The sequence below is a fragment of the Nothobranchius furzeri genome, chromosome 10, assembly GCF_043380555.1.
Source record: "Nothobranchius furzeri strain GRZ-AD chromosome 10, NfurGRZ-RIMD1, whole genome shotgun sequence".
NCBI lineage: Eukaryota > Metazoa > Chordata > Actinopteri > Cyprinodontiformes > Nothobranchiidae > Nothobranchius > Nothobranchius furzeri.
In genome coordinates this window covers 72,886,028-72,908,619 of record NC_091750.1, presented here as the reverse complement: position 1 = coordinate 72,908,619, position 22,592 = coordinate 72,886,028, and the positions used below count along the sequence as shown (strand labels likewise).

At 44.8% G+C, this 22,592-nt stretch overlaps 1 protein-coding gene across 1 annotated transcript in view; it reads right to left on the bottom strand.

Moving 5' to 3' along the window:
* LOC107397200 (polypeptide N-acetylgalactosaminyltransferase 10) overlaps nucleotides 1-22,592 on the bottom strand; it is a 104,661-nt gene that overhangs the window by 49,891 nt on the left and 32,178 nt on the right. The window lies entirely within an intron of this gene.

The following is a 22,592-nucleotide window of genomic DNA, read 5'->3' as shown; positions in this document are numbered from 1 at the left end:
CCTGGTTCTACAAGTGTTCAGCTCACACAATGAGATTTATTTTCCCTCGGCCCTCAGTCAGAATCTGTTTCAGGAACATCATTTCTCCAGAGCTTCAGCTCTCACTATCTAACAGCGCTCTGCCGAGAGTTCATCCACAGAAAGTGTACTCTTCTATTTCATGCTTGACAAGCCTGTGAGGAGAATACCAATGCCACGACAATCAACTCTGCAGAGGGTTTCAAAACACAACCACACACATACAGACAGATGTGCTGCAGCTCAGAATACAAAGATGCTTTTTGCTCTCAGTCATTCTGCACAGCCACTGATCTTCGGTGACTCTGCAACGTCAGTTACCACATCACAGCACAATGGGGAAATAATCAGCTCGATGGGGGTGCTAATTAGTCAGAGCCTTTAAATGCGCTGGCCGACTGCACGGACTTTCTCCTCGGAGCATCTTCCTGTTGCACCTGATCTGTGCTGCAGAGACCCTGATATTTAGATTCACCTCATCCAGACATGAGTGCTTAAAAGTAAAATGAACAAGCTGTAAAAATACAGATGAGTGCAACGCTTTGTTTATGATGGAGCAGCATTCCAGGTCACTGGGAACCAAAGTTGAAAGAAAACATAATAATGTGAATGAATAAATGTGTTCTGATCACACTCAGGTCTTTTGTTAACCTACTTTCTACACTAGCTGAACAAATAGCCACTTCCATCAGGAGAGAGTTGGGCTTAAAGAGACCAACGATCTCTGACTTAGTTTCCCTTTCCCTCTGATTATTGGAGGAAAACGTATCGTCCACTTCAATGTGATAAAACTTGAGAAGAGCAGGAAAAACACCATCTGGTTGGCTCCAAGTGTCGTTTACGTGTCACCTGTCACGTAGTTGAAGCAGGTCGGAACGGCGTCTGCTAAAGAATTCTTAAACACGGTTTAAAAACGCTGTCTGCTCTTTTATAGCAGCGGTTTATAGATCCTGGTAATAAGATGACAAATACCAATCAGGGATTAAAAAAGGAGCGTTCACAACACCAGCTACTGTTTAACAACGTTCATTAGGCTGTGGACTTTTTACTTCTGAATAGCATGTCCAACCGTTGTCACTGGCTGCATGGAGGTGGTTAGCTAACCTTCATCTGACTGAAGATGGTCTTCTAATCATCATCATCTCCAGTCAGATGAACCCAGACCACCTCCAAGAAGGTCTTCTGATCTTTAGCTAGTTAGAGAAGGTCTTCTGGCCTTTCCCTTTAACATGCTGATATGTAATAATCTCGGTAGGAAGCTACGTTGTCAGCCATCTGTGGTCCATCTCCAGGTTGGTACACACCCAGATACCAAACATTACTATGACTACTTTGGTAAAATCCAGATTCTTCTTATTGAAAGAACGTAATCATCAAACTGTGCAGATCATCAAAAAGCATCGTAGAACATCAGGATGCTGCTGGTGGAAGACAAACCAATCAGATCTCTCCAGCTTTGCCCCATTTCCCCTTTTCTCCATCTTCTTTCCTCAACCTCATGTTCCCTCCTCGGTCACGAGCAGACACCCTCAGTGCATCGAATACGGACCTGACAAGCAGCAGGAGTCCATCTGTGCAAATTTATACTAAAGAGAAACAAGACAGTGCCGCCCCATTTCCTCCTGATTAAAATTTCATCACACGTCGCCGTGATATTCCTCTGGGGCGTTTCTCGCTGCTCGACAAGACCTTGAAAAACAAGACAAGGAGAAAGGGAAAGTTTCCAGCTAATGTGTGCACTTGTTTGGTTTGGTGGAAGTAGAATGTAGGCGGGTTCGGAGAGGAAGGATGGAAATCGAGACAGACAGAAAAAGGGCAAGCATGGAACAGAATCATCTTGGGGAACAGATGGAGGATAAAATCCCACGAGTGCATAAACCACTGATCAGCATTAAGAATCGCTTGTTTAGACTTCACTCATTAAAATCTAAAGGCTTCACCTCTCAAATTATTTTAATTTTATGCTTTCAGCTTTGTCGGACACAGAGGAAAAATATTTAGATCTAAGATTTTACATGTTTTAGAAAGAAATCAGGCTCCAGAAGGACCTTTGGGTAAAACTTTATAAAGCAGTCTGGTTAATCCTGCAGAGCAGACGTGTGAAACTAATTCACGCTTCTATTAACGATAGAAAAGGGGCTTTCTGAGCTTCTGACCAGGTCCTGCTGACCTCTTCAAAATAAAAGCCAGCTGCCAGGTTGCAATCAAACTTTTAGTGTGAAAACCCAGTACAGGTAAAGGGTGCCATTTATGCTAATTAATCTAAAATCTTACCAGAATTATCTTGGATCAGTTTAAGCGTTTGATACAAAGCTTCCAACATACAAAGCAAAACTCTTTTTTTTACCTGTAAGGAAGTAAAATTAGATAAATCTGTCTAAGTCTGAGGACACTTTGATAGCAAGTATCACGAGTGCGTCCATGTTTAGCCTGCTAGCAGCTAACAGATGAAATCCACATGTTTTGTAACACGAATATCATATTAGTGCTCTTTGAAGAGACATTTAATTCATTTAAAAAAGTAGTTATATCAGTTATCTACAGTGGCTCAAAATGGGTGGAGTCTCTACAAACAGGAAGAAGTCCATTGACTGGAGCAATCTTCGTGGCTAGCCAGACTGCTAACAAGTGTTTAACTTCCGGTATTTAAACTACTGTTGCTGTGTTAGAACACGATGTTAGCATTTTTCCTGCCTCTACATTGTAACGCTACCTTGTTTGTTGGGTTCTGTTTGTTTTATCTAAACAGCGTCTTATTACCACGCTACTGCACATGTGGTACCAATATCTTAAAGTACTTTTTATTTATTTTGTTGCTAAGCACGCCCCCGCCCTGTAAATCTCCATGCAATAGGAAACTGAGCGCCGACCAGAACTAACCAATAGCATTAGACTACGACTCAGATGCTTCAAATTTAAGGAATACCTCGGCTGATGCAGAGTTGATGAACTTTTCACGGACAAGTGTCTAAAATATAAATATAGAGAACAAAATATGACATGAGAATAATACTCGTAAAACAACGTGTTTTAGCTGTTTGTCGCCTACAGAAGCACATTTATAAACAGAAATGTGAAGTCGCCATCTTAAAGGGCAGGTCAAGCGTGCCTCAGAGTCCTTCTCCACCCATGTATCAATTTAAAAAACTGCAACATTAGTAGGCGTTGCCTGGCGGACCAAGAAGGCGGAGCCGCGGCAGTGACGAAGATGGATGGGTAACGAGATGATGCTAGCTCCCTTCACTCTGAGCAGTTATTAGAAGTGGAGGACGTTTCTCCCCCTCCTTACCCAGACACTTGAGAAGAAAGGGACCAAGTCTATTTGGAGGAGACAAGCAGACCTGAGCCTTATTGTTTTGAGCCTGTGAGTTGCCTGAAACTACCGGAACCGACCCAACAGAACCAGCTCTGAATGGTAAGTAGCCGTTAGCCATAGCATTAGATTAGCTGCAGGGTTTGGCTCCACGGCCCGAGAGAGCTAGTATTCAGCATGTTTAAGAGATTTATCTGCTTCAACACACCTGGTTTTAATCAGCAACAAATAGCTGAGCTGCTTAACAGCTAATCTAACCTGTTAAAGCAGGAAAACCACTGAAACGTGCTGGACAGCAGCTCTCCAGGTAGAGCCCTGCACTGAAGCCCTAGGCCCTCGGCACGGCCGGAGTAGTGGAACAGCTCTGATTGACTACAACGGGACCGATTTTGCTGCGGAGTTCGTGCCAGAGCGGAGCGCAGCGGAGGTAGTGGAATTCTGGGGTAAGTCTCTGGGCGACGCCATATTGGATGCCATGTTTCCTTCTACGGAAGCCCGTGAGGATAACAAGCATTTTCTGATTTGTAACAAATGATTACAAAACGTTCATCATTAATAAACAGTGTTTCACACATTTACCTCTTCACTCATTGCCAGTGATGAAAGGCAATCTGACGTTCTTGTTCATTTGCAGGGATTTTTGTCCCTAATGGCCATCCGTTGGTAAGGTCTTATTTGAACACAAAAGTAATGTTTGCTTGCAGTGATTTTGGTGAGTACTGCCCCCTATCGCCACATTGTCACTTTAACAATCAGGTTAGACATGAGAATTGCTCCAGTTGTGGCGCATTTACACTTTGGTCAGCTCAGCGTGGGCCAGGTTGTGTTTACAGCCCATTCAGGAAGGCAGACGTAGACGAGCATGAGAGCGAGTCCACTAAAGGGGCGTGGAGAAGTCCATGATGTCATTCTTAAGGTAGTAAACGTTTGTGAGCAGTGTTGCTTTTGACACAGCTTCCTACTCTCTCACTGAGCAGCCGTGGCCTCCTCTCTCATCCAAGAGTGCTCACGGCAGACGATCAACCATTGCGCTACAGCTCCGCCCAGTCTGAGCTGCAGTCAAAGATGTTAACCCCACAGCGTCTACCTGCACCAATCAGAGGCTCCCACCAGTAGGTAGACAGCCACTCAGTTTCTAAGTGTATGTGTTGGGTCGGCTCAGCATGAAACCAACCGTAGGGAAGCAGGGATGGCTCAACACGAACAACGCCCACCCAGCCCAGACCGCGCTGACCGTAGTGTAAACCTTAATTAAACAAGTTATAATCAACATTAGTTACAGGCAGGTACAGAAACAACACCTACACCAGCGGTTAGCTAGACAGCTTTGTTTTCATTTTGACAGACAGTTTAAAAAACGGTCCTGATCGTTTCCTCCCATCATTTTCATTCATATTTAGTCTAAAGAAGCTGACCAGCGTGTCCGGCTTCATATTAATGTTACAATTAAACAATTTCACTTAAAGTAGGAACATTTTACTTGCTGGGTTCTGGTTCTGGTGCTGGGCCGTGACCCACAGATGCTCAGATGTTCTGATGGGAATCTGTTCTTGAATGATTTTGTTACCTCCGTGATGTTCTCTTTAAAATGTCTGCACACCTGTACGCGTCGGGGTAATTCCCGTCTGTCAGGATGACCAACAGCCTTGAGATTTCTCCGTCAAAATAAACGGTCAAAAATAGAAAATATCCGGTTAACGCGACTCCTGCCTACATTTGTCACGTTGAGGGGATGGTTAGGACCCAAAGTGTTGATTACTCAGACGACAAGAGGCAGGAGTTGGTATAAAGTAAAAATCCTTTATTTAGGAGGAGAACCAAAAATCCAAGGGGGCGAATGCAAAAAACCCAATAACTAAACTAAGATAAAAATCCAAAAGCTCACCTTCTGAGCAGAGAACTAAAGACTGAGACTAGAGACTAAAGACTGGAGACAAAACAACGCTGTCCAAGAAATACAATGGACCGACAACAACACAGAGTCAAGACAGGGCTTAAATAGACTGGGAGGAACAATTAGGGAAACAGGAAGCAGGTGTGTGGAGTGAGGGCTGGAGGGAAGACAGGTGATAACAATTATCTAAATGGGGAAGCAGAACCAAAGGAGGGCAGATAAACACAAAACTGAACTAAAAGACTGAGGGAAGGACTCACACACACACACAATCACACCCAAATACACTCACACACACTGAATTGGGGAATGGACACACACACACACACACACACACACACACACACAAACAAACACACACATACACTCACACACACACACACACACTGAGTTGGGGAATGGACACGCACACACCCACACAGACACAGAGCTGGGGACAAAGAGGCTGGAGCTACAACTGGAGGGGATGGGGATGATCGAATGCCTACAAACAGAAAACACATAAATGAGACGCAGACAAAGGACACATGAGGGCACTATGAGACACAAAAGGGAATCTAGAGAGGGATGGAGGACACCAGGAGGCACATGAAGGAAGGGGCAGACGCAGACCATGACAACATTTAACTTTTTGTGAAGGCAGCATGGCAGCCCTTCACACAACAGCCGTGCACCATTTCCTGCAAGTTTATCAGCTCACAAGACACAAACCAACCAGTGCTTCCTTTGTTTACACTCCTAGCTATCCCATCATGCAACGTGCTCCAGCACCCGATAAGTCACCTGACCAGATCAGATCTTCTGATATTGTGTATCTACTATTTATCATCCCTTTAATGAAAGTGCAGTGAAGCCAAAAAATATGAACAAGTTGATTTTGGAGTCATCTCAGCCAGCCTATAAAGACACACACACACACACACACACACACACACACACACACACACACACACACACACACACACACACACACACACACACACTGAAACGGAGCTGAAAATAAGGCCAAACACTCTTCGTTTCCTCTGCTGTGCTGCTCAACAGAGGATTGCCTTCCTCTGTTCTCAGAGTCACTATCAACACAAAGCCGAGGCTCCGGGCCGACACAGACTCATTCCACTCTGGGCTCTTTTCTGCTCGGTTAATATTCGAGACGCAGCACAAAAAACACTGATAGGACACCAAAGCAGCGACCACACCGTCCACACTGGCTGTTCTGTCTCCATTCAACACTGTGGCCGTAACCGACAGCAACGTAAAGAGGCACAAACACGCTGGCCTGCTGCTGAAGGAAGGGAGGCAGGAGGAAGAGCTGGAAGGATGGGGATATAACTCCCGTCAGCAGGCAGCATGAGGCCTCATTAAATTTAATGTAGCCTTTTAGTGCTCTATTTAACTGATGACAAAAGGCCACATGTCAGTCAGTGTTTGAATATAGATTCATAAAAGGGAGACTGGGAGTCTCAATTCACACCGTTTCTGTGCATATTTGCATAAAACATGCACACACGCATGCACACACACGCACACACACACACACACACACACACACACACACACACACACACACACACACACACACACACACACACACACACACACTTGCCAACGTTAACTGAAACAGTATATGAGCTTGGTTGGACCGTATTCAATCTAAAGCAAGACGGAAGAAACATCTTCTGATTAAAACTAACCAAATGATCCTGTTTACAGGAGTGGGCGTGTTTGTTTGTTCTCTTTTCAAAACAAGTCTGACACTCAGAATGAGGAGGTGACAGCACCGCCTACTCACCTGTGCACAAGCATGGTGTTTCCTAATTATCTTGGGTGTCAATGCCAAGCAACCTTGATGTCTTGGCCCTGCCCCAGTTGCCTAGGAGATACGTCATCAGGAGCCGCCAAGATGTGTTCCAATATTCATGTTCTACCGAGGCGTGTGTTCTCTGTTTGTTAGCCGTTTAGCTAGCTGTGCAAGGATACACGGGGGGTGTCTTGTAGCCTAGCCTTGGTCAAACATTACCCAGAATACACCGCAATATTTTCAAAAGGATGCTGGATCAGAAGCCGGCAGCTACTTCGGGGGCAAATTTCAAGTTTAATTCTACGATTGTTGGGTGGGTTTAAGGCTAGAGCTGCAACGGAGAAAACTACAAAAATGGGGTTTGCTCAAACGGTGCTTGTTTGAAACGGCATCAGCTTTGAACAATTAGGACGTTGATTCTTCTTCTCTGACGGTGTATGGCGAGCTGCCCTGCTGATTTGTCTGTAGCGATGAGCAGCTCACATTGTGCATTGCTCTGATTGGTCCTAGCCAGGAAGCAGAGGTGTGGACTCGAGTCACATGACTTGGACTCGAGTCAGACTTAAGTCACTATTTTAATGACTTCTAACTTGGCTTGATAAAATCTATAAAGACTTGTGACTTGACTAGGACTTGAACGCCAATGACTTGCGACTTGAATTGACTTGCATCCGTTGACTTGACGATGACTTGAGCATATTTGATATTTTAGCACAAAAGTGGCACGACACGGACAAAAGTCATGAATGATTCTTTGTTCTGGGTTTGATTTGCTGCTAAATGCACTTTGTTTATAATCAGTTTCAGTTTCTGCTGTTTGAGCAAATAAACAAAGCTTTAATTCTGGAATTTATTTATTATCATTGTCATTAAATTAAAGTTGTACAGATGACTTGATAATGACTTGTTAAGGACTTGGACTTGACTTTGACTTCCACATCACTGACTTTGGACTCGACTTGGACTTGGTTGTCTTTGACTTGACTGGAACAACTTGTGACTTACTTGTGACTTGCAAAGCAGTGACTTGGTCACACCTCTGCTAGGAAGACGACCGTAGATGCCGTGCCACGACTGGGTAGTTTCACTTTATGTTCACATGCTGCATAGGAAGCCTGGCTATCCCTGATCTAGATGTCCAGATAAACAGGAATCGAGTCAGAAAATAGTCTGAGGGGCATTTTTATTTTTTACATTAAATAAAAAGAAAAGACGTGGATGTTAACTGTAAACGGGGGACTCATTAAAACGTTTCAAACGCCACTGGGTGAGTCTTCTGTAGAATATCTGCTTTGGTAAATTTCTTTATGAGAGAAACAATCGACAGAAGAAAGTGATGCAGGATGAAATTAAAGTAAAGGAGCGAATATCACTCGTTTCCATGACGATAAAACAGTTTTAGCTGTTTTGGTCCAATATGAAACGAGACGTTTGTGAACAGAGATGACTACAGTCTCTGTGGCCGTCAGACCTCAGCAGACGTGATGTGAAAACTCAGCCTCTGACTGAATTAGAGGCACAAATCGTATCACCTGCTTTAGCTTCTATTGAACAGCAAATCTTACAGATTAAACTCCAACGTGGTTAAATCATCTCACACCAAACATCAACGTTCTACCCCCGAGCCGATCGCTGAAGAAGTTTGATCAGGAACTAGAGGGAGAACGGTTTAGTGCACGGCTGCAGCCCCACGATGACATCCCGGTGTTTTTCAGAGCAGTGAAATCAGAGTCCCGGTCCAGCGGTTTTCCTCCTGCTGACCTCGATAGCGGGATTTTCAGATTACAGGAAGTCTGGGTGAATCGCCGGCTGCCTAACCTCATTTCCATGCTGCTGTGGTCCTCTGTTAATCTGGCCAGCAGCAGATTATGTCTGTTATTTGGTCAGATGGAGGCAGGTCTGTACCAGCTCCTCCGCTGCCCCCGGCCCGAAGCTCAGCTGAAGGTGTTTTTATTCATGGAGGACGGAAGAATATCTCTACTGAGTTTATTTCACATAAGAGGGAAAAGTCCTTGGATTTAAAAAAAGGTGTTTTCAGTCCCAGAAACCCGGGTCAGGGTTTGGATCGGACCGGGCTTTTTACACGGGCCTCAGTCTTCAGAACCACCGCTTTATTTAGCAGCGCCGGTGTCAGACCATCAGTAGAGTTATCTGTTATTAATCTATTAGTCATAATTCATCATAAACTTTTATGGGTCGGTTATAAAAATCCTAAAACATCAAGTATCAACACTTCAGTGTTACTGGCTGATGCTGAAATATGTCTTTCTAATTTTACAGTTTATTTCTCTTGCTTTTCATAATTATTAAACATGTTTGTTTGCTTTTTTACATCTTTTAAGACTTTTGAAAACTAATGAAGAAAATAGGTTTGTGGTTTAAGCTGCACACGACGACCCAAAGTGAACTAATGCTGGTTCTCCATCTGGATGCTTTTGGGACTGAAGTGGTTTGATGTGGATCTGAAACTTAGAGTTTTAACTGAACACGATTCAAGACTTTATTTGGAATATTTGGATTTGTTTCAGACACTCGAAGGCCTGAAAATGGAGATGGGGTTCTGGATAAATCTTTCATAAAATAACGAAACTCTTGTTTCTGGGCTGAAGTGCGAGGCTGGAACAGCAGCATGTCGGTTCAGATGAGAACGGATGAGTCCGTTCCGACCCTTTAAGGACAAATCGGACCACCTCGAGTCAATGACTCTCCTCTTCTGTTCTCCATCCTCCTGCTGAGAAGAAACAAGAACTCAGAGACAAAGCCACTTTAGTCCTTTTCTTCTTCAGATCAGATGCAGCTCCACCTCATCGTCTGCTCCTCCTCCTCTCCTCGGACTCAGAACAGATCTTAAAAACCTCCGGATCTCTTGCCGCCATCTCCTCGCTTCTTTTAGACACTCCAAAGTTTAAAAACTGAGGAAATTTCACCAGCGTACCCATTAAAACCAGCTTGATCCCTGCGGCTGTCAGGGCTGAGGTGTCCTCAGGTGACCTCCACCCATCAAAGCTCCCACCACAGGTACCCAGATGTAAACCAGACTTCCTGACTTTTGTGTCACGACTTGTTGAAGATGTAAAAATGTAGAAGAGAAATGAGGAGAACCCACGAAACAACCCAACAGGAACAGAGCTGCAGGCCGCGGCTCTGCTGCTGGAGCTGCTGAAGCTGCTGGAGCTGCTGGAGCTGTTGAAGCTGCTGGAGCTGCTGAAGCTGCTGGAGCTGCTGGAGCTGTTGGCTGTTTCTCATCAGACAAAAATAAAAACAAGAACAAAAAACTAAAACAGAAAGCCAGTTGGGAGTTTTCACTGTTGATCTTTTCCAAAGCTCTGCCCCCTTTGCTCCAGGTTCCAGCCCCACTGCTTAAGCTGAGGATCTGTGGGCAGAGATTGAGGCACTGAGACCTCCATGGAAGAGAGAGCCCGGGAACTCTGCCTCGGAGAGGCTCTCATCTCCCAACAGGAGGTTATTCTCATCTTGGCTGCACACGGAGGGGCCAAGCCGAGGACTTGATCAGGGCCACGCCGCTGCGTGGTGCACGACTCTTAGATGTAAGAACAGAAGAAAACATTTTTATGTCCACACTGAGGCTGGTGTGTTGTTTGGACGGTTCCATAAACCCAAGAATGTTTGTTCTGGACAAAAAATGGGGAGTTAAAGTAAGAATCTCTCTGTGAAGAAGCTGTAAACGACAAATATCGAACGGTAATCTAAACCGCCTCAAAAAGCTTGTGAAGGTTCTCTGTTTAATCACAGGAGTCAGCGTCTCACTCTCATGTTGCTGGAATTGAACACATTTCTCTCAAAGTAGTCCCAAAGTCATCCCAAATGTCTGGATCTGGGCTGAAAATATGAAACATCTTTGGGAGGAGTTCAGACCAACTGCAAATATTCAAGACATACTTAAAATGTGACAAGAAATATCAATATCTCACCTGGTTTCAACTGTTAGCAACACATTCGAGATAATTTGGAGATTTAAGTGTGAATTTTCAGATGGAATCCCATTGAACTGGTTTACACCACATTTTCAACCTGACTGGGTCACGTGGGGCTTACAAATAGCAACTTTCCTCTATCGTGTCTCACTTATGTCTCAGTTTGATCTTCAACTCCTCCCAAAGTCGTTTCACATTTCTTGCACGTAGGGTTGGGCGAAATGGAAAACAATCCTATAACAATATAAATTTTCATATCGGTCAATATCGACATCACATTATTTCAATTCTGCAACAGCTACATCGGCTGCCAATAGAAACCAGGATTACTCTTAAAGTTTTTCTTCTCACATTCGAGTGTATTCATAGCCTTGCCCCGTCTTATCTGTGTGACCTGCTCACCATCGCCACTCCTTCCAGTTCCCTACCATCATCATCAGCTCAGACACTCCCTCGGGCTTGTGTTACCACAATGGGGAGCAGTGCAGTCGCTCTGCGCCCCGGCTCTGGGACTCACGTCCTCCACTGACTAGGAACACTGACTTCTTTATTTGCGACACAAATGAAAACACATCTCTTCAAGCAGGCATATACAATATTGAATATTTGCAGTTGGTCTGAACTCCTCCCAAAGATGTCTCATTATTTCAGCGCAGATCCAGACATTTGGGATGGCATAGGGACTACTTTGGGAGAAACGTGTTCAAATCGTATTTAAATGTTTCAAATTCCAGCAACATGAGAGTGAGACGTTGACTCCTGTGAATAAATGGAGAACCTTCACAAGCGTTATCATTATATCGCCCAGCGTTACTTGTGCGTCACCTCTGGATATGTTTTGTAAGTTCTACACGTGGCCCGGCCAAGTGGGCCAAAGTAAAACGTTCCAGAGTCTGAATTATCTATGAATGAGTGTCTAATTAACCTTTTCTTATTCGTGATTTGCTCTCCAACTCTTCTCAAAGTCGTCTCACCCTTTCTGGTTCCAGATGCCTGCAGGGACTCTGCAATTGTGTCATGGATTTTATCAATACGCTTATCAATAACCCATTTCCTATAGTCGAAGAGAAAAAGGAGACAATGAACAGACAAGTCAAACAGTTATAACTGTGGCAAGATGCACGAGGCAAAATGCCCCGAGCATCTGGTCACAGAGTTTATTTATACCAAAAGATAAGAAAGGAATGAAAGTGAGATCGTGTGTGTGTGTGTGTGTGTGTGTGTGTGTTTGTGTGTGTGTGTGAGAGAGAGAGAGAGAGAGAGAGAGAGAGAGAGAGAGGGAGAGAGAGAGAGAGAGAGAGAGAGAGAAAATGTGTGTGTGAGTGGCTTGTGTGGGTGTGTCTGAATAAGTGAGCATGCAAAGAGGCTTAGAACAATACATTTACATTCAGTTGATTGAATCAATGATCAAGAATTAATAAACAACATCTCTATAACAAATTGTTTGGGAAGAAAGTTTGTCTTGCAGGTTATTTTTAACAAATTCAAGAATCCAGGGATTAAAATGCAGGACCCTGGGATTCACACCAGCAACCCTCAGAGAACACCTGGACATGCCGTAGCCGGCAGTCGTATTCCAGTAAGGTACTGGTATTACTGAAGCCACCCTAATCCAGTCTTCGGCCAAATAAGGGTAAATACTTCACTGAATGTTTAAGGAGGACTCGTGGTTCAGGGAAACATTTATCTCCAATAAACATGGAGTATAAAATCCTATCATCACTAAACGAAGAGGCTCTGAGGGGAAGAAGAGTTCTTTGTGGAGCAGAACTCTGAAAATGTGAATGACAGAGCATATGTTACAGCGCTGGAGGCACTGCAGCCAGCATTACGCAACAGAGATTACCCCACGGCACTTAGGATGAAGCTCTGTGGGATTGATGTTTAAGAGGCTTCAGTGGTAACTTGCTGGCACGACCATGATGGCTGCCTCTGCTGATCCAGACCCTTCTGAGAAAACCGTTGGGATGGAAGAACAAACAGACCGGGTTTATTATCTGATGCATCGTTGGTCCTGAAGTGTCAGGCACGACTAACTGGCTTCACCGACTCCTGGCCCAGTAGAGGTCACCGTTCAAACTGGTACTGGTGATGGACGACGAGTGAAGTGTCTTCTGTCAGCTCGCCTCCCAAAGGCCAGAGAAAGCAGATGTCAGACCGTTTTAAATAGGTTGAGTTGAACGAACTGAAGGGAAACTTTAATATAACAGAAACTCAACCAGTACTGATCGAATCTGCGGAAATGCTGTAGCCAGGCCCTGGATTCAGCAGGAACGTCGATCAGCGTTCCAGACTACTTCATGAGAATTCCAGACTAATCCTGATGGACGACAGGGGTCTTACAGCTCCTGGTCCAAAACAAACGTGATTACCAGTTTCTGTTTGTGGGTTTTGTTTTGGATTTGAGGGAATCTGGCTCATCCATCTATCTGCCAGTGTTGTTTTAATCAGCGATGATTTCGTTGGCCCCCCTTTTTTCTCATAACGAAAACGAAACGCTGACGAGCTAAAAATAGGTCTTTGGTGACCAAAACATGACGAGACATGCAGGAGTTTGTGTTTACAAGAGACTGGGCAAAAATGATGCTCGAATACAAATTTCTGTCTGACTCACAAAAGGTAAGCGACCCCTTCTTTCCACGCTAAAGCATCGCAAAACGGCCGTGAAAGTGAATACGTCGCAATTAGCCGCCGTTGGTGGATGTGTTCCGTTCCACCGGCAGCGAAGTGTGACGTTTCGGACACGCCCCAGAAGCAAGGGCACGCTATCATTACATTTTGAGACAAATTTTTACACACTACAATTCCAAAACACGTCAAACTCCGCAGTTTAGATGGCGCCAGACAGGAAGTCAAACACAAAGCTGCGTAGAACACATCTGGACACTTCAAAATGAAAGTGACATGCAGGTAAACATACGTCATTTCCTGTTAACCCCGGAGCAGATGTTAACAACTGAAAATAAACCACAGACCTTTTATTGTGTGTGGACTTCTGAAGTGTGGTGCTGCAATTCTCGCGTGATTTTGTGACGTCACGGGATCGGCTGTGTGGAAAGCCTTCACTCCCGTTTTGCATCAGAATTTCTCCCGGTTGGGAATGAGCTTGTGGGTGAAATGCCGCTATTACGTTATGCGACCGCTTTTAAGACAGTGGTTGCCGGGGTAACAGCGCTGCTAGCTACAGCAACAGCGCGCATTCTGCTCACGGACCTGCTCAGAGCTTCCTGCCGCAGGACTGCGCAACACTCAGCCGCTTACTGAGGAAGTAAATAATTAGCATTATGAGTGACGTCATTTTAACACACTTCTCATCCGTGTGCTTCCTGAAAAAAATCTTTATTTTGATCAGATAAATGAAATAAATGACGTTTTTTAGGATCCATGTTTTTACTTTGGTGTCAGGATTATTTTCTCTGGTTCCTAATGATGGGTCCGATTCCTGCTTTTTTAACCAACAGCATCTAAATGTTTATGAGCAGAACTGGGTTATTTATATTAATTCTGTGGGTTCATGAAAACAAAAACATTAATGCATTTAAGTAGATGGATGTGGCCAAAATAAACATTTAAAGACTCTACGCCGTAGGTCTGAGAACTCAAATAATAAATAAATTAAACAAAGGTTTTTGGTATTTTTATTGAAATGTTGTGTACGCTCCCTAAGAGTGAATTCACAGATCTGCATCATTACATTTATTATATACAGTATAGTACTATCAATACAGTACAAAAGGGATTATTGTTTTACGGGTAAAATCTGGGGTGGCGGCTAGGATTGAGTCCCAAATTATGTTGGAATGAACTTCATCCAGTAGCTCAGAGTACACGGCTGAGCCATAAATCCATTCGTTAGAGAAAAATACTTTGTTTATTTTTTGTAAAACAAAACAAAAAATATTTGGCGACTAAAGCCTGATTCATGCTTCTCCTTCTGCGTCAGTGCGGAGACATGCAACGTCCCTGCTGGCCTGCCGGAGAGCTCCGCAAGGACGGACGGAGTTGAGCTCTCTTTTCTAAACATCCGTCAGTCGAGACGGACAACGCAAGCTTGTGATTGGTCAGGACACCGCTGTCGTCTACACCGCCGCCATTGCGCCCTCAAAAACATAAAGAGAGCCGAGGATAACTAGCGGCAGACACGGAGAAGCTTGAAGAATACCTCGCGAAAAAACTCTAAAAACATGAACGTTTAATTCCACCGTGACTGGAGGAGTGAAAGATGTGCAGCAAGCGTTTTATCTGTGGGTGGAAATGACAGGAAACGTGGGTTTAGAGGTGTTGAGCGCATGAAGAGGTGGAGGAGGACGAGAGACAAATATGTCTGTGTTAAAAAGTCTCTTATATACAAAAACACAATATAAACACTCTATCTTGGACCGCATGCATGACAGGATACCACAGAACAGCGCTACGCCCTCTGCTGTCCTGCTTTGCAACACTCTCCAGGAGACGGTGAAGTGTGAGAGCAAAACGCTTCCGTCAATCCGTGCGTGTCTGTCCCTTGCGGAGCTGACGGAGAAGCATGAACCAGGCTTAAGATGGCTGCCAAAACCACCCTGATCTGCCACCACACAAACATGTTCCACTCGCACCTCCTTTACCATGTCGCTCATGACGGCGGGCCCGGCTCCCGCCGAGGGGACGGGTGTGGCTTACAGAAACAAATCCGTCACTCCGGCGGTCCCAATCCCGGTCAGATCCCTGATCAGGCTGAGCTGAATGCCGCCATGTCGAGTCAAAGAGCTCCAGGCGAGGCGAGGCGAGGCGCTCTGGCCCAACGCTGCTGGGACGGTAATTGAACATGGCCTGTATCTGATATATATAGTCTCCAGCCCTGGTCCTCAAGGGCCCCTATCCAGCCCCAACACAACTGATCCAATCACCTGCTGAGCTGCTCTTCGGGCTCTGCAGCAGCCTGATGAGCTGCTCCAGACTAAAATCAGCTGTTGGAGCTGAGAAACCTCTAGAACCTGCAGGATAGTGGTCCAGGAGGGCTAGGTTTGGAAACCACTGATCTAAACGCTGCAGCGGCATCCCGCCTCAGATCAAACTCCTCGGCTGAGACCTCTTCCGTCTCCATGACGCTCCGCCAGTTTACCTGTCATCTCTGTCGTTTGGCTTATAGACTATCTGTACCCATGTGTAGCCAGCAGGTGATCTGAAAAAGCTGCACACACACACACACACACACACACACACACACACACACACACACTCACACACACACACACACACACACACACACACACACACAGCTTTAATCTTGTAGGTAAAAAGCCCACAGAGGAGAGCCTCGAACAGCCGTGGACTCCAGTCGAAGACGCCAGACTAAGACTCGTGTTTCTCACATCAAAAGCAGAAACCTGAAAGGCGGCGAACACGATGAGCAGAGAGGAGAAAAGCAGCTCTGGCGAGTTTCAATGGAGAGAGAGGGGAACTCAGCACAGGTCAAGTGGCAAGAGCCCGCTGAGGAAACACTTCCTTCATGCTAATACATTTATGGGAACTCCACACAACAAAAACGGGTCGATGTGAAGAGGAGGTCGGCTAGTTTCACCATCCAGGAGTTAATAACGGACTCAACACTGTGAGTTCATCAGGCGCCTTTTGCTGCTCAGGAACTCATCTGATGAACAAGCGTAATGACTGCAGCGGGAGGGCTGGGACTCCTGCTCCGTCACCTGATGGAGGGGAGTTTAACGACCAGACCCAGAGTCCATCACAAAGTTCACACGAGTTCAAAAACTTTGTGAAGAGAAACACGAAAACCGTGAAAACGCCGAACCAGAGATGCAGCCACGCTGGTCCAAGGCCGATACCGATTTCTGATATACAAGAAATGATGGTGATTTCAGAACAATCCTGGAGGTTAAATGGTAAAATGGCCTGTATTTGATGTAGCGCCTTCTAGAGTCCTGTATCCCCCCAAGGCACTTTACAACACAATCAGCCAGTTGGGATTAGCCCCCCAATTGTGAAGCGGCCATGCTGAGTATCGGCCGATTCCATTCAGCAGATGATTTCTTTTTTTGGTGCTTCTTACTTCAAACATTAACCGATTGTTTTCACTTCTTAAGTTGTTCCTCAGCTGCAGGAGCAGATGTCGGTGCTGTCGAAGTCTGACGCTAACATGGAGGTGCTAACGGAGGTTATGATGACAACTTTGTAAGAAAGATGCACGTGAAGGACGTTTAAAAGGTTTTCTGTGGTTTATGGTGGACATAAGACATGTGGACCAACTATTTTATTAAAGGACATGAGTTGGACCCTTGTGGAAGATCCTTTTTGTTTGAGATGGACCCGTTCTGTCGGTGATGTGAGGCTTTGAACGGCGAGTTATTTTGTATTTCCGAATGCTTGACAGAAGGGTTTACTGCTCTACAGTCAGGGCTGAGTCTGACCTGGAAGAGCATCACCAACACCACCGAGTGCAGCATGACGTAAGCAGCTAAAGGTTTATCGAGCAGCCCTAGTCCCAGCTTAACTGACCAGTTTACTTCATATTCAGAACGTCTGCCTGTTATCTAAAGCAAGCTGCCCATCCCCGTAGGGTGCTTCAGCATCTCCCAACAACCGTACAGGAGGATCTGTAGATGTTATGGTTTCTGGACTTTCTGAGACACGCTGTGATTCTGCATTACTGCCTCACCTCCCTCCCCATCAGCCAGAGCAGAGTCAGCTCCAAATTAGCATCTTGGGATTGGCCTAATCATCTCAGAAAGGGGGGAAAAAGAAAAGGAATCAACCTGGTAACCCACGAGTCTGTAATTAAAAGTGCGACTCCTCGCTCCATATCCCCAGGCTGCCTGCTGCACCTGTCCCTCATTTGGCTCCCTGCACTGATCTGGGGCAGCAAACTCCTGACAGGCATACAGAGCAGCTTCTGCACACGCTCGGTCTGTGCCGCAGCCAGCAGCAAGTCAACGTCTGCCTTGTGTGAGGAACCCGGGGAGGAAACCGTCTCCAACAAAGTAGGCCTGTGAACAAACACCTCTTTTACCCGCTCGCTCTGCACGGTCCCCCCGAGGTTCTCTCTTCCTCCCTTCATTCAGCAGCTCCCAGTGATAAAACTCAACAACTTCACTCTGCGGCGAGTAGCTCCACTTGTCTTTGCAAATGACTTTCACCCCTCGGACTCCCTCGCTTCCAGAGGCTTAACACATTAAAGATACAATCTCATTTCCTAGTCTAGCAGCATCGCTAGCCCACAGCTCAGGTGCCGACACCAGCAGCTGAACATCTGCTGCTTTCTGCCTCTTTAAACAATCCGACTGCCTTTAAACTCACATTCACCTCCTCTTTCACATATTTGTGTTGCCAAACACCTCTGAAGGGTGTTTGTTATTTCAGTATGAGCTGACAAGATTCATTTGACCCTCAGGCCAAAGACTTAAATAAAATCATAAAGAGGTTATTTATTCATTCATTTATTTATAGGAAACAAGAAACTTTACAATCAAAAAATAAGACAAGAAAGAGGAAAAAACTTCAGTATTAAATAAAAACAGTTAAATGAGTTGATTTCTAAATAATGAACAATGCTACTAACATCAGGAGTTATGGAGCAGGAGGAAGCAGGGAAGAATAAACTTCTGAAGGACTTGATCACAGAAATAGCAGAACAGAGAACGTGTTTCCACCAGGACAGATTTAGATGTGAAACCCTGAACCTGATCTGTATTCACGGGAATAATAAAGACGTCTTTAACAGTTTTACGGGCTCGATACACGGGAGGCGACATCGCCTCTCCTCCATTCATTTTCAATGAGACATGCGTTACAAAGCGATAATCACGGGTCTCCCTCCTACTAAGAGAAACGCGAAAAATGTGCGTGTGAAATTTTGCGCTCGTGCACGTGCCGTGCACAGGCGGCCCAGCGACGCGATCCCAGAAAGTTGAAATATTTTCAACTTTTCGTCGCTGCCGCTCGGACGAGGACCAATCAATGGGCGGACAGGATGCTCCGTATGTCTCCGAGCAAACATGGAGGAGAAGTTGATACTTGCTGTGACGGATTTCCCAGAACTGTACAATGTTTCTACCAAAGAATACAGAGATGTTCACAAAAGGGAAATTGTTGGTGCCAGAATAAACACATCAGGTAACGCAAAACGTTTTTGTAAGTTTATCAAGTGCAATAGCAAACCTAACCAAAAACGTTTATGTACTTTACAATTTTACAATCTAATCATTGAAAACGTCTTTTTTTTTTTTAGACAAAAAAATCTCATCAATAATTGTGTTTATATACGCGTCGACCGCTTTGCCGCTGGCCGCTGCCGTGGGTCGCCTCCCGTGTGTCGGGTAATAAAAGCGACAGCGACGAATTTCGCTGATCGCGGTCGTTTGTCATCTCCCAAAAGTCTGTCCACTCACTATGAATTAAATAAGTTAGTTACCAGCTGTGGTTCATGTTAGCATACGGAAACTTTGCTTTCACCTTAAACTTCCTCTAGGTGTCTCACACACCCACCCACACACACACACACACACACACACACACACACACACACACACACACACACACACACACACACACACACCATTGTGTGGCATTTGTTCTCCGCACCTGACCCATCCCCGTAGGGAGCAGTGAGCTGCAGCAGTGGCTGCACTCAGGAACTATTTGGTGGGTTAACCCCCCACTGCAACCCCTTAAAGCTGAGTGTCCAGCAGGGAGGCGTTGGGGCCCATCGTTAAGGTCTCTGGTAGACCCGACTGGGATTTGAACCCTGATCTCCCAGGGTGGACGCTACCACTAGGCCACTGAACTGGTCTGTTTTAGTACAATTATTGAATTTATTGCTGCAATACAAGTGGATCCCAATAACTCCACACCAATCAGTCAGCACGTTTACTTTAACACCATAAATCAGGTTTTCCACATTTAAAACTTGTGAAACGTAAATGATCGTTCCTACTTGGGTGTTTGTGAGCCGGCTTTGTTCAGGTAGAAACTCACAACCAAAGGACTTTGGTCAGCTTCTGCTGATTTGAACGAGATAAAGACCTGAATGTGGCCTTTGCTTCACCAGATAAAGCTACCTGGACTCCCTACAGACATGAGTCTACCTCTGATCCACCATGTCTAACAAATGTACCTGAGACTGCTTCACATCAGCTGGTCCGGAGTAAGTAAACCAGACTGTGTGACGTCATCGGCCCTTTTACTTAAACAAGTATTATTACTGGCTCCTCTCACTGAAATAGTGCATCTAGAGCTGAAACGATTCCTCGAGTACCTCGAATAATTCGAGTACAAAAAATCCTCGAGTCAAATTCTCTGCCTCGAGGCTTCGTTTAATTCATATTTAATTAATTCATGGCTTTGCAATCGCCCGGGGTCATGTTTCACCCGGACCGAAATAAGTGACGCACATGGCCACTGGACTGAATGCACACGCGAGTAGCGAATATAACTTAACTTTCTCTTAACAACGTGGACCCCGGTGGAGTGCGAAAAAGACAGAAAAAGTCAAAGTTGTGGGACCATCTTTCACGTCGTAAGACGGAAAACGTAGTCCAGTATAAATACAGTAAAACGGATTTAGCCTACCACAACACCACATCCTCCGTGCTGCAGCACCTGTAAATGTCACTTCTGCAAGCGGACTCAGAGCCTCTACAAGATAATGCATTTTAGCCTGTTTTTCTATATATTCTGCGGACACTGCGACGTTTTCGTTTGTAGCATTCAGTTTCAGCTCACACCGTACGTCTGGTAGCAACACGTCGGTCTTAAAATGTGCTAAAAATAGCAGTTTTTACACAACACGTCGGACTTTCTATTGTGTTATTGATGTCTGTTGTCCCTCGGGGTTTCTGCAGGAGGACACGTATGGCGTTTAAAGCGTGCCACAACCCGTGCACGCGCATTGGGTCCACAGCGCGCATGTGAACGGGACTCGCGAGCGCAAATATACATGGCAGCGCGCGTGTGAACGGGACTCGCGCGCGTGTGAACGGGACTCGCGAGCGAAAATATACATGGCGAGAGGTCATTTGTGCACAGAGAGGGAGCAAACTGTGTCTGTGAGCGCACAAGGATGTGCACAAGTGACAAACCTGCGTGCGCGCGTTGTCAACGAGCACACGGCAGAGGAAAACGTGCGCGCGCGGCAGCCTCTGTGCGCGCTCGGCAGCCTCTGTGCGCGCTCGGTTTCTGACTCCTGCTCGCTCGGCTGTAAGGGCTTTTGGCACTCTGGAGGCGTGGCCTGTGGCAGATCTTGTCTGTCCTCTGATTGGTTAGTTCACCCCGCACTTTACCCTCTATCTATATAAAAAAGTCTGATGTTCAGTAGTTGCTGGCATAGCTCAGCTGGGAGAGCGGGTGACTCTCGCCCCGGAGGATCCAGGTTCGAGTCCGGGCAAGGAAAATGTAGTAGATGTCATGTTAATTTTTCTTAATTTCAGGTATTTTACAGTTGTGACCGTTCAACTGTCATTAAACGTCCGAATGTTTGCTGGGCAGTGTTTTAAAAAGTGCACATAAGCTAGATGGTTTTAACCATATAAAATTACATTTTTTGTGATACTGGAAAAATACATACTGAAATAAAACTACTGGTTGAAAACTTTATGACTGTGGTTGTACAATATATGACTCACTAATACACTGCAAACTCCCTTCGAGTGGGGCTTCCAGAGAGAGAGAGAGAGAGAGAGAGAGAGAGAGAAAGAGAGAGAGAGAGAGAGAGAGAGAGAGAGAGAGAGAGAGAGAGAGAGAGAGAAGTTCTTGCCTCATTAATGAATTGTTTATTTTTTTCAGTATTTAATTGACAAATTATCCTTTCAAATAATTAATTGATGAGTTACATAATTGTCCATTTAGAATTGTTGAATGGACTGAGTCAAGTTTGGTGCACTTTATATATTTCAAAACATGTTTTTTTTTTATTTTAATGATGCATATAAATAATTTAAATGTTAATTTAATGAAATATTTCTATTTTTTCATTACCTCACCCTTGTTTTGACAAAAACGGGACCTTGCTGGATAATATCATGGAGAAACTATTTGTTCACAGTACATGGCTCAGTGAGGATCTGTATACCAAAGGAGGAGATACTCAGAAATCTGTCTGCAGATTGTTACAACCCAGACTGGAAGTGGTGGGCTGTAATAAGAAAGGAGACCAAACAGAGGAGTGGGGGTTCAACAACTGATTTATTTAACAAAAGTAAGGATTTACTAAAGCAAGTTAGTGAACAGAAAATGGCCATCTCAAGGTTTTACTCGGATGTCCCTCAGCAGGGTGCAGCACTGTTGAAGGTCATCTGAATGAAAGCTTGATATGCAGTTTCTTTATGAAATGGACAATTATGTAACTCATCAATTAATTATTTGAAAGGATAATTTGTCAATTAAATACTGAAAAAAATAAACAATTCATTAATGAGGCAAGAACTTTTCTCTCTCTCTCTCTCTCTGGAAGCCCCACTCTAAGGGCGTTTGCAGTGTATTAGTGAGTCATATATTGTACAACCACAGTCATAAAGTTTTCAACCAGTAGTTTTATTTCAGTATGTATTTTTCCAGTATCACAAAAAATGTAATTTTATATGGTTAAAACCATCTAGCTTATGTGCACTTTTTAAAACACTGCCCAGCAAACATTCTGACATT